This window comes from Carettochelys insculpta, chromosome 6 (assembly GCF_033958435.1).
Source record: "Carettochelys insculpta isolate YL-2023 chromosome 6, ASM3395843v1, whole genome shotgun sequence".
NCBI classification, from domain to species: domain Eukaryota; kingdom Metazoa; phylum Chordata; order Testudines; family Carettochelyidae; genus Carettochelys; species Carettochelys insculpta.
The window spans coordinates 110,014,642-110,025,270 of record NC_134142.1 but is presented as its reverse complement, the minus strand read 5'-3'; positions in this window follow the sequence as shown (position 1 = coordinate 110,025,270).

Below are 10,629 nucleotides of genomic sequence, written 5' to 3'. Positions count from 1 at the left end.
AGCTCAACACAGAAGAAACGTACTCCCTCTCCTTCCCTACAGAAACAGAACCTTCCTAATCTACCTACCATCTCTCCTTCAACCCCTGTGAAAACCACAACAGGGTCTTCTCTTCCAGTGCAAAAGACAGGTGAAGACCTGATAGGGCAGCCTATCTGGAGAATGCAGAATGGAGGCTCAGTAAGGGTGCTACATACTCCAGGAAACAATCCTGCCTTTATCTCTTCTGCCATAAACCCTGCTTTTACTACTCAATACCTGCTTCTATGAACACTCAGCGATAGGCAGTAACTAGTTGCTGTCTACCTGGGAGCTGTCTGGTTTTCTGAGGACAAAGGCTGAATATGACAAGAAGGTCTTACATTCAGCAGCAATGTCCCAGGGCTCTACAGTTTTCCAGCACAGCAGACTAGAAAGTGTGTTGCAGCTCCATGTAAACTGAAAAAAATGGAGAAATTGAATTAATTAAACATGGAAATGAATAATATACTCAGTAGAGTATCTTCTGTGCCATGTTGAGATTCAATTCATTTTTATGCTGTCTCCACATGATCAGTTCTCAATATGTGGCAGACCTAAGTCTTGGGAATGTTAGACTGCATTGTACAAGTTGTGAGGGGGGAAACTGGAGGTTTAGCTTTCTGAGGTGAGGTCAGGGTAGGTTTTAGGACCTGGGGAGGCATTAACAGTGTTACCAAGGCTGACATTCAAGCTGTCATCTTTAAGACTATGTCTAGATCACAGCGATTTGTCAACAGAAGTTTTTGTCAGAAGATATCCTCTGGCAAAACTTCTGACAGCAGATCACAGCCAAACTGCCAAGCGGACCACAAGAGCTATCTGCTCTGTCAACAGAGCGCAGCCAGACTGCCTAGACATTCTCTCAACAAAACATCCAACCAGAAGTATAACGGACAGAGCTGCCCGGTGTCTGTCGACAGAGCACTCTCTGGAACATCCAGACCAGCTTTCTGTTGACAGATCTCTGTCTATAGATGTGTTATGTCTTGTGGGGAGCAGGATAAGACTGTTGACAAAAGTGCTGTATTCTGTCAATTTACTATCAACAGAACCCTTTGGGAATGTGGATGTTCCCAGGGTTTTGTCAACAAAACCCTCTAGTGTAGACACAGCCTAAGTAGCAGAAATGTAGCACTTTAACTAAATGATGTTTTCAGTGATGAGCTTTCGTGGAACAGACCCAGTGTTAGATTTGCTACGCCATTGAGGGTGGTGTAGGTGAGCTCATACCTTTCAGAGCTATTGTCTCAATCTCTGTAGGCTCTGGAAGATAATACTATCAGTTAGTTTTAAAGACAGCTTAGTTTCTAGAATTGAAATGTGCAGTGTGGGATGGGTTCCCCACCAAATGGTACTGCCTCAGAATGTGAAAACATAGAGCCCCAGGCCCAATGTTCCCTCTAATTCTTTTTCATCTGTAAGCAGAATACATTTTGTTACGTGCATCAAGCATGTTTACCACAAATGGAAACATATGCTGCTGGCTGTGGGCACTTTGTCCACTCTGCTAATCAGCTGGGTGGCACATGAGTGTCTCCTGGGTGGCTAACCAAGTGCTCAGCTTACAGGGAGCATTGTCCAGACCATATGATGGAGATTCCAACACTCACCTTATACTCCTTTTGAACATCCTAGGTAATTCTTCTCTTCAAGGGCTGTTCTGGAGAGGAGTTGAATTCAAAAGGAGTTGTGGCTGTTCACTATCTTTCAGGATCAAATCCTTAGAGACTCCACTTGTGTCCACTGATGTGCATGGCACAACTCTTGTAGGCTTTGGTGGGAGGACATGGTAACAGGGGCACTGCAATAATTTTTATAGTAGGGGGGCTGTGAACAATGTATGCCATGGAAACCACTTCAGGCTAGAAGTGCAGCACTCCCAGAATCTCTAGTTCCAGCACATATGCATGGCAACTTTATATTTACAGCTGGAGTTTTCATAGGAGACTAAATAAGGGAATTGCAACTCAAAGAGCTTAAGTCTTGTTTGGCTTTCAAAATCCCTTCTAATTCTTGTAAATATAATATTCCCTCTATCCCTAAATCCACGGAAGATGCTTTACTTATGAAGTACCCCCACCGCATGGTGTGAAACCCGTAGTTAAGAGATGGAAGAGGAAACACCCAGAAGAATGACTCATGCAGGACGTTGGGTAGGTTGACTATTAAGTGAGACTTTTTGCCTGGGGTGGACAACAGGTGAACCCTGCCTTAGAGATGGAAGACTTCCCAGAAATGGAATCTCTACTTTAAGTGGGTTCTTCTTTGGGAGAATGGAGCCTTTGGTTAGCAGAAAGTATTGCATATTGCTAAGGGAGAGATGTGTGGAGCAAACTTACACAGAACCCATCTGCACTATACCATGTTCTACCTAGTGCTATCAGTCTTTCAGCTACTTCCCAGCCTCCATTCCACACTGACCTGCAATCCATGGTGTATATACAAGCCCTGACAAATTATTTGTATAACAGTATGGCTTGTGGTTTATATATCTTGTCTGTTGATAGCCAGGTCCCCGCCCTGTTTTGATTGCCCTCTCTTGATGTTTTATGTCTAATTTAGATTGTAAGAGCCCTGGGACAGGGTTCTGTAATTTTTACAATTGACTGTGGAATGTCACGAGCATTTCTGTTGTGGTATAACTAATAAACATTGCCTTCCAAAACTTCAGACGACAGATTTTTAAAAGGAGGGTCGAGGTGGTCTTGAATCCACATATGAACAGATGGAAATCAATGCATGACTTCCTTGTGACAGCTGCTCCAAATGCAAATGCTCACTGTCTTCTACTCTTTGATTGCAGCACTCCCTCATGCAATACACAGGCTCCATGTACCACCACTTGCGTGTACCCTGGGGCACCAGCTAATAGAAAACCTATCACATCAAGAGGCTTCTTCCACACTGAACAAAACAAAATGCAAATTCTCTCATGCATTGGTCAGTCAGATTCCTAGGGAGAAGGTGGTGGATGACTAAAGCTTAACCATCCTCTCTTGGGTTCTATGGCAAGGAGAGTCATTATGTGGAGATCAGTTAGTGACAGCTCTGATGGCAGAAACCTGTCCCCTAAGAGCAGGAGTCAGACCAGAAATCTACAGAGGCCAGCACAATGTTAGATATTAACATCAAATGTGCAAATCCAGAAATTGTCATTGATATAAAATCTCAAGACTTCTGAACCTTCAGCCTTTACAGGCCTGCTACAGAGCTGCCCTCTGTCATCCTCAGGAGGAAAACCAATGGCAACACATGAGCATTCACCATAGGACATAGATTTCTAGGTGTGCTACGAGCATCCAACAACTGTCAAAATCCTTCATCACACTTCTTACAGCATGTAACAACCACAGCACTGCCATGCACTTGACTTGTGTGTAAACCATCTTTACTCAGCTGTCTTCTATGCCCTCTCACTGCTAGGTGGCAATATAACACCATGTACGTTGCATGTTCCACGTTGGTAGGGCAGTCCCATGCTAGTCTCTCTGCTGCCAAATATTGTACCTTGAGTCCAATCCAGGCTGAAACACAAACTCAGTTCATGTTCATGGGCCGCAGAGAGCTCTCAGACAGTACTCCCTCAGCTGGTGCCAAGTCAACAAAACACAAAAAACCAGTTCAGGTCCTTGTCATTCCAGGGCTATTCTCAGACTCCATTTTAGGTGACCCCTGTAGAAATCCATATAAGTCCATGCATGACTCCTGCAGAGAGGTACCATGGCTGAGCCACATGAGTCCTCTTTCCAGGGTAGCCATTTTCCCTGAAGTCTGATCCTGGGATTCTTAATTACATCAAGCAGCACCTTCCTCGGCAAATAGTAACTGAAATAAATGGGACATTTTGGAGTGAGACACTACCTCAGCATGAATAATAAGTTCACAAAATGCCACCTTTGCATTGCACATGCTTTCCAGTAACATAAGACGAGCAGAGGAAGACCGTGGTTGAATATGGGATGTGGCCATCAATGGGTCACATCTCTCTGTTTAAATTGAACAACACCAGAAGAAACAAGTACCAACAAGGTATGTAACTTTAGGCTTCTTCTACAATATCTGCTGAAACTTTGAGAATGTTGAAACCCCAGGTTTCAATACCTTCTCCACAGCTTTTCCTCTGTCTTTTACAATAAAGATTTGTTTACCAACTTCTTTGATGGGGGACAATAAGCCAAAACAGACCTGGAAGGCCGTGTGTGGTGCTGTGCTATGGTTGGGGAAATCCTCCTTGATGTGTTTTGATGATCTGTGTCCCCCTTCAATCTATTCACTTTTGTGGGATCCCCCCTCTGATATTTTATGTACTTTTTTTGAGGAACTTTCCCTTGGTAGCAAGTGGAAGGGGCAGTAATTCGTTAAATTAGTCAGGCTTATGTCCATTATGTAGGAGTGGAAGGTGGTGGTGGTTGTTGTTATGCAGGAGTTTTATCTTATTCTGAAGCACTGGATATTGGTCATGTCTGGGAGCAGGACACCAGCTTAGATGGACCCAACAATCCAATCTTGTATGGTACATTTAAAGATCTTTGAAGCCTGAGGCTATTTCCAAACCACAAATTATTTCCAGAAACTGGGACGCTCTGGTGAACAACAGGGGGGAAAGCAAGCACGTGGCAAGCTTGACACAGAAGTAAAATCCTTTGCAATGAAGTCATTACAGAGAAAGTAAACTGCTCACAAGCCCTTTTACAAGAAGAGTTTGGATCCAGAGCTCCCTGAATTGGCAACTGCATGAAAAGTATAATGTATGAATGAAGAGGTATTAAGCAGGTGTTTTCCATGGGAAGGTCTGAGGACTTCTGCTGAAAGGGGTCTGTGTGTTTGTATGAAAGAGAGAGAAAAAAGAGAGAGAGAGAGAAAGAGATTTACTGGGAGGATCAGTCCACATGGGCCCTGTTCCAAAGCCAGGTTAACGGAAGAGTGGAGTTTTTCACAGAAAATAGAGTCAAACCATTGCTTTATCAGGTTTGCCGTTCACTAAACTTTGCTTAACTTGTGCAACAATTCCTGGCTCCTCTGCCTGGCCTTCACCTTTGAATAGTACTGATTAGCTGGTACCTAGCTTGGCATATGAGCTGCATCTCTGTTAGATCTGTCTCTTCTTTATCTAATGGAGTAGGCTATTTTAACTCTTTGTTTGAGAAAGCCACTCCTCTGGTCACATGTGAGACACCTCTGAAACGTCTAAAATAGACACTCATCTTTGTTAAGGTGAAAAGGAAACAGAAGTAGACCACAGATCTTCCAGAGATTAGATTTAACTTTTCAGTTAATGATGTTGGTAACAGTCTTTGTATAAATTAGCATCTTGAAGGCAACCCCAACATCCACTGAAGTATAGGACAAGCACATGGGGGAAGACATCACCTACCCTGAAGAACTTACAAGCACAATAGACAAGGCTGAGAAAGGGAGTGTGTGTGGTGGAGGGTGAGTAGGGGGAAATACAGGCACACAGGTGAAGTGATTTGGCTAAGGTTATCCAGCTCTAGAAACAGAGCCCTTGTCATGCAAATAGAATCCATGTTTCCAATGCAGTGCCCTATCCTAGGGTCACACTACCTCTAGCTTTTTACTGGCATGTGAAAACCACTGGCTTTGGATTCACAAATTGGTTAATGCAGAGTTAAGGCTTGCCCTCTGGTATTTCAAGCCCTTCCAGAATGTGAAGAATGGTAAAACCTAAAGTCTGCAGAGCAGAAAATTGAGAGTTAAGATAACACATATTTAAACCTCTGAAAACAAGAAAGTACTTTAAGAAGCATGTCATCACCTTCCCCTGCCCCTGGTAATGCTAATGTAACTCTGATCCCTTTGCATGATGTCCCACCATGCCATCAATACACTAAATAGCAATCTGTCTTCACGTATGTTACAGAACTCTCTGGGTAAAGACCATATGTGAACTGTGGACAAAGTTTAACAACCTCTCTTTGCTACAGCACATAGTGGGTTTAGGTAAACTATAGCAAACAGGAGCTACCTACTCTCGTCCTGCACTCAAACACTGACCCAACTCCACACAAATGACTTCAGGCTTGCTAAATGTCATCTCCCTTTCACCTTCACCATTTCCCTGCTGTGACGTTGCTTTCACTTATTTCTTCCAAAGTCTGCAGACCCATGTCCTCTGGGCCTCCTGATTGCAGGCAATCCCCACGGCAAGAAAACCCCTGGAGCACTTTTGCAGCTACAACCTACAAAACACAATGCTGAAATGAGGCATGATCAATGCCTCAAGGTACATGTGGCCCTTTTATCACCTCACAATGACAGCTCTGCCAAGCTACTCCAGTCAGTACAGTAACATCTAACAGTGAATGCAGTTTTAGTATACACAGATAAAAGCTGCAGTTCAAATATGTGGAACATAACAAACAATAAGACATTCTGGTACCACTTCCTTATATGACCTTATTATAGAAACATAGCCAGAAGGGACCTCCTGTGTGACACATACACTATAATTTCATCCAGTTACTGCTGTAATGAGCTGTATACCTTGTAGTTAGCTAAAGCTTCTTCAAGAAGGGTATAAGTTGTATTCTGGTCTTGAAGTCCGCAAGTGATGGAGAATGCATCCTTTTAAACCCATTTTGTAAGATACTGAGTGCTTGTTTTGTGGGGGGATGAAGTTGTTGGGCTGTATCTCAGGAACCCCTTCCTAAGCAATTCTGAACTGGGATTACTACCCATACCCCTAGGAAGCATAGCAAAATTCAAGACAATCCAAGTAAGCGCACAGATTTTAGAGCCCCTCGAACTGTCCACCTTTAAGCTGAAAGCAATAGACAACTGTAGCTAGGGTGGAGTTAGTGCATGTTCATGCTGGTGGCATATGGATTCATTTAACTAAACACACCTTTCATTTAAGTGGAAGGTGGTTTCTTCAGATCATGGCTTGGGGTCCAGTGTGAAGCAGACTGTGCAGAAGCCCAGGAGTATATACAAAGGGAACCTGAACTTCCCTATCATTGTTACTTGGCAAGAAGGTAATTCCTTTAGGGTAGGACTGTAATGTCCTCTCTGGTTTGTGTGGAAAGAAAACCTACATTATGTTTGCGTGTCTCATGCTTTTATCTAGTGTGTGAATAAATAAGTTTATCTCTCTCTGGTCCTCATAGTCCTTCACCCAGCGATCTATTCACCGCTCAACCTCCTCTGCACAAAGTAATCAATAAATAACTATACTAGTGATCCTCATCAAATAATGCAGGTGTTGCCTCAGTTTGAATATCCAGCAATAGCCTTCATAGGCATATTCAGTAAGTGGACACATGGGGCATCAGGGCAGAAAGGGCACTCCTCATCTTAGTGCATCCCAAGAGAATAAACTTCTTCTTGTTAAGGCCCTGGATGGTTACTTGGGAGAGCTGAGGTCAGTTCACAGCTTGGCTACGCACTTTTTGTGTAACTTTGGACCAGTCATGTAAGCTCTCTGTGCTTCAGTTCGCCATCTGTAAGATGGGGGTACCACTCCTTCCCTCTGTATTGTTCATTTATACTATAAGTCCTTTGGTTCATATATGCACAGTGCCTGACAACTGAATCTTAATCTCATATGGAACCTCTAGGTGCTATCATATTAAAAATATTTGCTCATTGTTCTACCCATTTAAACCAGCAGCTATGGGTATGGAAAATCTACTTTCTCTTTATGTACCATACCTCAAATGATAGTGAGATTTTGATAGTCTGGGAAGTCATGTTCTCATGTTACTCAACAATGCTTCCCATTAAAGCTGGATGAAATCCTCATAATGAATAATTTATTTGACTGATTTTTTCCCTTTTCCTGTGTACAAGCTGTGAGCAATTTCTCAAATGTGTTCACTGTTCAAAGTAGTGTGTTATTTGAATCCATCATCCAAACAAATTGCAGCCCATGTTCACTGACCTCTAGAATTATCAGCTCAGTGTGATTGGGTGCATAAGTCACCTGACATTGTTTCAGTTTCCTGAGGATGACTGTAGTATCTTAAAAAAGACCTTTTTAATAAGTGGCAAGGAACAAAGAGTAAATAATGGATAGTGAATAGCTTCTTCATGCATGAATATTATCCAAGTGTGAACACTATGTGTATAATGAGTAGCATCTCCATAAATATTTGTGTGAACAGAAACTGAACTTCTAAACACTGAAGGAAAAATTGCAGAAATATGGCTGAATAAATTCAATTGCATGAACGCACTCACCAGCCCCATAGTATAACCCCATAATTATGTCATTATCTCACAATCATTAATGGATTTTATCCTCACAAATGTCCCGTCAGATGTGGGTGTTGTTCATATTTTCCAAATGGGGAACTACAGCATAAAATAGATTAAATGTCTTCCCCAAAATAAGGGGGAAGTCAGTGGCTAAGTCAGGAACCAAACTCAGGTCTCAAGGTCTAGCCCAGCAGCCCATCCTCTAGATCACCTTTGCTATCCTCCCTGAACAAATTTCTCTCAAACTAACATGATTCTTTCTGGAGACACACTGGTCCATCTCCAATGTGAACAGCACACACCAAAGCATTAGTGGCCATTTGGCCAACTAGCAAAGACCTTCACTGATATTTTTGGTGGGGGGAGGGAGGTTGACTTGGCATTTCTTACTTTCATGGTCTCCACCAAACTACTAAAGTGCTAAACTCCCACTGAAAATATTAAACAAAATAGATTTCTTTAAACCCACCCTCAACTGGGCAATGGAAGCTGTTCCTCCAGAAAGACCCGAGATTGATCAATCTACCTAACTACGCTGTTATTATTTAAAAGGTGCCTACCACTTTAGCACCAGATCTTCATCTGGTGTAGATCAGTACTGCACAACTGATGTGAGTAAGGCTATGTTGATTTACACCAGCAGAGAACCTGACCCTTTGTATTTAAGAAATGCCAGGATCAGAGAAAGAAAAACCTGACAAGCTGCAGCCAGATTTTAGGTTTAGAGATGTCAGGATTTTTTTACACCTTTGGACATAATCGTCCCCGTGGGGCAGGGATTACATGCCTTTGGCTGTGTAAAATCAGTGCAGACACATGAAATTCTAAAGTGTCACAGGCTGCCAATTAGCAGCATTACCAATGGTCACTTTTTGTCAGTTAGCTCCCCTGGCAATCTGAACTCATGAATATTAATAATCATGAATTTGAATACAGTCCTCTGATTGGGTGAAGTGAGACCTTCCAGAAACTTCCATGCCCAGGAGGACCTGTTTGAGAACTTCACCTATATGATAATCAGGTTAGGAATATGTAAACAGAATGATGAATTATTTATGAGGACAGTGAATATAAGCAGGGCCCTCCTGTCATTTGGCGGCCCTTGGGGACACAGGCAAGGATTCTGTGCCCCTGCACAGGGAGGTGTGGCTGCGAGAGCAGCGTCCACCAGCCCTTAGGCCGGCTCTAAGAGCGAAGGCACACCTGCTACTTGCTGAATCACTTACTGCAATCACTACAGCGCCACCACAGCATCGTGGCACCAACGGGCCCAGGCGACGCCACCGCTCTCTAGCAACACCACTAGGGAGCAGCAAGTGGCCTCGGCGGGGAAGTGACTGGGTGGCGAACTGGCCTACCGCAAGGCAGGTACTGCATACCCAGTCACTGAGCCCTGAGGCCGCCACCACACCTGTGACGCCGCCACCTTGACTCCACATCATTACCTTATTAACTGACTCGACAAACCACCGGACAAGACATACCAGACTGGACTTCCTACATCGGACACATAAACCTACCTAATTGAACACACTTTTAAATTCACCAGCTTGGGACATCGGGAGCCCTATTGGAGGAGTAGGGGTCGCACCCCTGCGTTGTGCTTCCCCGACGGGGGAAGCACAGTACCCGAGGGCTTGACCCTCAGGGCCGGGCCTATAAGCCCAGGCTGTGTGTTAGTATACACATACAAATATAAAGGAACAGCACATTTAATTATGAATTATTGTTGTTGGTTAGAATCTTTATTAGTATATTTAATTAATATTTAATATTAGAAAATTAGCAAAGTCTGTAAATGTTATAATTGTGTTATCAGGAAGGTTTATTCCCCATATCCTCTTACCTAAATTACCCTTCCTCAGATACTTGTGGGTGAAGGCACTGCCTCCCTGCCTCCTGTCTCTGTGTACCTCGAGTGACCCACGGAAGAGCTATTTGCCTCCTGGGATCACATATATAGTTGGAGCCACAAAAGGGGTAACAGAAGGCCTCCCAAAAAGACGAACAGCCTTGACTGACTCCAGGGTCCAACCTCTTGGGGCAGGATTAGCACCCTGCCCCCAGTAGGGGTGAAGCCAGCAACTTTGCTCCACCTTTTTAAGGTCACAGAAGGGATTTATATACCCTTACCTATCTTAATTCCCCTATACTTAATTACCTAACCTAACATTGATTTTTGCCTTGCGGTATAATAAAATATAAAAAGAAGAAGCCACACAGGAAACAATGTTTATTGTAAGTGTATAGTCATTATTAGTCATTTCGTATAGACAGTTTGTTATTTTTAATGGTGTTGTTTCAATAAAAATAGTTATTTTGTTTTAGCCTTCACTTCCTTGTCTTGCTCTCGTTATCTGTGCCAGCCACTCCCCTCCAGGCGGCTTAGGC